The following is a 6,505-nucleotide window of genomic DNA, read 5'->3' as shown; positions in this document are numbered from 1 at the left end:
GAAGGATTCACCAAACTATTTAAGCACAACTCAGTTCATGAAGAGCTAAGCCATCACCCATGATGTAAGGTGAACGTTGAAAAACTCTCTATGCATGAAACATCCATGCTGCAAAGTATTGAAGTTTGGTCAACAAGGAAGCTTCGTTTAGAAGTCTAAGTGGGGCTTCAGTTGGGTGCATTGCATTATCCTGATGCACCACCAAAACATTTGTTGTCACAGATTTCAACTCGTGTAGCAGTGCTTGGCCATCCCATTCACCTGAAGACATAGGTATGTGTGCCAACTGGGGCATGCAGACCAGCGAGCTGCTTAGCAAGTGATTCAGGAGGGCGCTTGATTCTGCTCTGATGGCATGTGATCCGACACCCTGGGAGGCAGAACTGACTGGATATCTGCAAATGTTTTGGTGAAAAACATCTTCAGTTTGTGGGGTGACTATTTCAGCCAAGCCATTGGGACAGCTGAATTTGCCCAGGCATTCACCAACTTGTTGATCTTTAGTTCATAAAGCTGCATGACATGCTGCCAAAGTCTATTGGAAAACCTGCATAGAACTCGAACATTCAGGATGAGGTGGTTTTCAGTAGAGCCACCTTGAATTTTGGAACCACAAATTAAACTTGAGGTTTCCATCACTCCTCAAGTCCTCTCTCTCGAGGTATAAGACATCAATTATATTTCAGCACTATCAAGGCAGCAGTTCAAATCATGGAGAGACCAGGTAAGTTTAACTATTAGGCATTCAAATGGAACTATTATTTTTGAATACTATATTTACATACTGCATTTGCATTGTTTCAAAAATTTGTTCCATATTTGAGTATGGTGTCATCGGTTTGCTCTAATTTTTCCAAAGTGACCACAAATGTATATTAAGAAATTAAAGGAAATTTCAAGGATTTCAAGGAAAAAAAAATTGTCTATTCCAGGTTTGGTAAATGAAAGAAAAGTGATGAAAATAATTCAAAGAATATAGATTATCTACTAGGAGTGTCTGCTACGCATGATGATCGCTACATCGCTGATGTACAGTTCTTCACATCACCCTCCATGCATTGTGTTTAAGATATATTATGGTCCTATTTTTTTCTGAAGATGGTAAACTGCACTCAGTATTGAGTGGGATGGGAGGATGGGAAGAGCAGTGGCAATGAGTTGTGAAGGTAAGCCTAGGCCCTAGAAGTAAGAGTGAGAACTCTAGGGAAATGGAATGTCTTGAATGGGGAGAGTAATGGCAAGGAGTGTGGCTCAATTCAGCAGAGGAGTCAGAGGAAAAAAGTACTGTGAAAGCTTGTTACCGGGCGTAAACAATATTGTAGTTTCAAAGACATAAATCAATAGTCACAACCTATCTAACACCATGTGGTACAGTAGCATCTTACTTGCTGTATATATCTATGAAGAAATAGATTTTGCGATTAAAATTATATATAAGAAACTGAAATATTTGTTTAAGATTCCAGTTTAAATTAGCAGAAATTGTGTTTATATTGCTGAACTAAAATACAATTTAACTGGCTGCAGTCAACAACCAAAACCCATGAATAACTTGGGTTTAGATATGTAAATACAAGCTCATTTATTCACTAATTTGGAAATACAGCATTAAAAAAAATTCACTTTTTCGTGAAATAGATTTCCATGGATTTCACTGTATTTTGCGGCTTGCAAAAATTTTCTGGATCGATATATAGAGTAGCAAGTTGTGGAAAATAAAATAAATAGGAACTTAAATTAAAGGTTGATTGGTTGGTTAGGTTAAGATAGATTAGCTGCATAATTAAAAATCTATTTATTTCATTAATTTCAATATATATAAACAAACATTTTCCATATAATTATTTTAGTCTACTTAACATAAACAACCTTTCATTTAAGTATTATTAGTCTAATTTTCCAGAAGTTGCACAATGAAGAAAATTTTTTTAAGTGGGATTTTGATCCTCATTTTTATTATTAAAATTCAATATTCCTTTTTGCGAATAATTTGATATTTGTATACGTATTCGATTTCAACTAAACTGATATTCGCACAAGTCTAGTACTTTATCACCACACCTGCATTCCCTTCAATGTTCGCAATCTTTCACAATTATGTTCAGAGTTGAAATAAGTATGCCTCTCTCAGCAAATGAAACACAAGTACCTTTGTGCTCATCCATGCGCTTTAAAATGTTTTCCATCCTTTACAAGTTGCCATCTCGATAAAACACTTTCTGATAAAAATCCAGTTAATTACTCAAAGTATAAGACAAATTTTAAACTTATTGACATTTAAATTTATTACTGACCACGTTATTTTTAATGGATGTTGACAAAGATGAATACCATAAATATAAACTACATAATATGATATGTATACATAAGTTACTGATGGAAAGTCCGAATTTCTATAAATTGTAGAGCTAGCATCATGTGCTAACATTTTCTCAAAGTCTGTTATTAGAAGGCCAGTGTTGGCAGCCTGTAAATTCAGGTTGTAATAAAAGAACACATCGAAAAATCCAAGAGCTACAGAAAAAGTGTTCCAAACAAGGGAATAATGAATTTATGTAGGTATAGCATAAACAAACAGCGTAAATAACAGGAAGCAGATTGTAGGTGTGTTGTAATCAACGGGAATTTATTGCTTTGTCTCAAATATGACTAAAATAAAATGGTGCAAATAACAGGAACATGTAAAAAGCGGTAATGTAAGAATGGGGTTCTACTGTAGTATATGGTATCTACAGATGGCTGAAGGATTCACAAAGTTAAGAACGAAAGTCATAGCATGGGCGTACCCAGAAATTTTTTTTCGGGGTGAGGGGTGGGGGGTTGGTTGGTTGGGGTTTCCCATAATTTGTTAAATGAAAACTCTCACCTGCATATTTGTAGTTCCTGATTATGTAATAGTATTTTATCTGAACTGGTCACAATTATGATTAATAATACAGTCAATTAACTCAAGAACAAAAGGTTTTTTTTTATCGTATGAAATAATTCTTCATATACCTAAAACAGTTTTCGAATTTGGTTTCATTTACAATACACAATTTATGTATCGTTTTAGCTTACCACTTTGCCTTGCTCTCAACCCTGATTTCATTTTTTTTAGCTCTCTTAAATATATAAAGCATGTATTGAAATATGGTTTCTTACAGACTTTACAGTGCAGTGCAGCATATCCTTCATACACACTGACATGACTATTTTCAGCACCTGAACCAGTAAACAGAGAATTAGCCAACTAATACAGATATAATGAAAGTATTGACAACAACGAAAGTGTGTTTTTTACTACAATGTTATATTTATGCATAACAAGTTAAGCTTGAGGTTAATTGCTTTTCAAAAAGCTCTAACTTTACAAATGAGCAAAATAAATACGTTAAATTAAAACATTTTAGGACACATTTGACATGACCTCATTAAATTACAATTATAGCTTACAAAGATAAAACATCAAATAATTTTTTTACATTTAAAACATACACACAAAAGATAACATGTTAATGTTAAGTAGGAATTACAAATTAAAGTCAATAATTTCAATTATTGTGTACAATAATTACTGAAATATTTAGAAATATGCTCAATCAGATAATAAAAAATATTTAAGACAGTAAATGTGATCAATTATTTGCAGAAACAAAATACAAATCAAGTTGATACAGAAATGCGCCTGGGCATTTTCAGAAACCTCGAGACAACTTCTTCTGTTTTCACCTGTATACTGCGGTGCACAGAAAGAAGTGCTAGTCCAGTCAATCTCGTCTCACCCATAGAGTTTCTCAAATAAGTCTTCAACCTCCTTAATGTTGAAAAAGTCCGTTCTGGGGTTGCAGTTGATACTGGAAGTGTCGCTAGAACTTGCAGTAACTTCTTCACATTTGGGAAAAAATGTTTATTACAAGTAGCAAATGCATCCAATGCATTGGCTGGTCTTGACTCGGGGTCTTCCTTCATCCATTTGTTTTTCCAAATAGAAAATTCTGCATCCAATATACTGTGTTAGGGCAAAATCGTCTTGTAAAATTCAACACACGTCCTCAACTCTTCTACATTTGCATCACTGCTGTAAGATGGGATAATATTCTGAATGGATGTTAAGAGAGATTTGTGCTTTTGGAACCTATCTTTTAACTGAGTTCGGACATGATCTAGAAAAGGCAGGTACAAGTTCTTCTTAAAATGATCTTGTGTGGATTCCGTAACAATATTAGCTCTGTGAGCTGATCTGGCAACTATACGGGGACTCCTAATTTCCTCCCCCACATTTTCTAGCATCAAAGATGATGATGTGTAAATATAATTGAACTCATGTGTATTTTCTCTTAGCTCATCAAGTGTGGTCACAACATCGTCAACATATCTTAGGGCTGCTGCAAGATCGGAGTTGACAGATTGTAGAAATTTACAAAGAACTAAAGTGTATGAAAATATTTTGCTCAAGGTATTCAAAGCAACAACAAATTCACTTTGAATTATTGCACAGTACAAATGATGGGCTTTTTGGGATGCTTCTCTGTTGACGAATTCTTGAATCTTTAGAAGAGACTGTACAATTGGCTCATAAATTTCTTTGAAACGCAGCACTGCTTCATGATTGTAAACCCATCGAGTTTCACACATTGCCAACAAATTAGAATGTGCAGATGCAGGCAAAAGTTCTTTAATGGTATCTTTAAGCATGGTCGTATTTTTTGCAGACATTCTAAAGAATTAACCAACTGACTTAATTGTACCTATACAGTTACGAATTGTAGGCAGAGAACATGAATCTGCAAGAGCCAGGTTTAAAGAATGAGCGCTACAGTGAACATACAAAGCCATTGGGTGAACTTTCCTTATATAGGCTTGAGCACCGTGTAAATAACCACTCATAGATGATGCACCATTGTAGCCTTGACCAATTAGGTACTCATCATGGATGCCGTGATGTTTCAGTGCTGCAGTAATTGTTTCTGCAAGCCCTTGTCCAGTCAAATCTTTTACAGGAGTAAAAGTAACCAAATCTTCATGAATTTTATTTTCATCAACATCCAACCATCGGACACATAATGACAGCTGTTCCACTGTTCTTATGTCTGTAGTTTCATCTACAAGGACTGAAAAACACTTGGCTTTGTTTATTTTGTGAACGATTTCCTCTTGAATAATATCACCACAAATATCAATAATTTGATTTTTGGGCTTGTATACATTGCATTTTTTGCACCACTTACAATGTGTTTTTCCAATAATTTAACCTTTCTTTCAGTGCCTTTTTAGCCTTTTAGTTATGTTTCCTTTCATTTTCTGAGTTTGCATAAATTATTATTGTCTTAAGACATATGTTTATTGCCAACCATTGTGCCACCTCACTCATAGAAAATTCTGCATTTCAAATTAAAACTTAAAATTTTTAGTAATGATAAATGAAAGAATAGCATCTAACAGATGGACAAAATAGCACAGGTATAGGTATACATTATAACTATAACATTAACATGTGAAATTGAATATCATTTTCAAACCAAATAAAATGACACCTATGTTTGTAACTTATAAAAAACAAAGAATGAAAAACTAGGTATTTCATGTATTCTTTAATTTTTTAAATAAAAGCTTTGCATTTTGCAACAGTATACAGTTAAACTTAAATAAAAAGAACACAAACATACCCAAATTTGGCTAGTTTGTTAAAGTAAATTTCTTTATATTGAACTTTTTTAAAGTCTACAAAAAAAACACACATGCATTAACTGATAAGACACAGTCTGAGAAACATGAAATAGCTACACAAAAGTTACATACTTTAAAAATTAAATTTTATATAAGAAGTTTGCAGTACGGCTTGATTATTACAAACTCCAAAGGACCAAAACTAGAACTTGTCTGTGTATTGAAAATCTTTATAATAAACTATAAAATTATAAAATTCCTTAATAAATCCCATCGACTTATTTTTAAAACAACCAAATGGTTTGTTCTTAATAGTGAAGTATTCTTTGTACTGAAGTTTTCTATATTGATGCTTTACTGTATATTGTTCTCTTATATATTGTATTGGAAAGTTAAATCTCAAAAATCAAAAAATCACAACCAAAAAACGCAGCAAAGAATAGAAATGAAATAGGTACGCAAACCAATCGAATCACATCCAATGCAGTAATGTTCCATCCTAAACATTTTTATAGAAAATATTAGCTGGCGCCATAAGTGAATACATTTTAATAATAATTGTTTTTGGTTACATACGGTTAAATACAGAAATAATTTTGATAATGACTATGTAACCACTAACCAGAAAGTCTACACTCTAAAACATTATTATACAATTAAAATATTTTAAGTATGAACCGACATTGCCCCCAGTTTATGAGGGATGTAAGCAGAAATACAATAATTATTTATTTTCACTAAACACCACAACTGAAAATATCACAAGTTACTCACAATAATATTAAATATTGTATTAAATGGCATGCAAACCTCATGGGAATAGACCCTCTTTGGCATCAATTCGTTTACGTTAACA

Source organism: Bacillus rossius, chromosome 1 (assembly GCF_032445375.1).
Source record: "Bacillus rossius redtenbacheri isolate Brsri chromosome 1, Brsri_v3, whole genome shotgun sequence".
NCBI lineage: Eukaryota > Metazoa > Arthropoda > Insecta > Phasmatodea > Bacillidae > Bacillus > Bacillus rossius.
The sequence above is the reverse complement of the archived record's forward strand: the minus strand, read 5'-3'. Positions refer to the sequence as shown.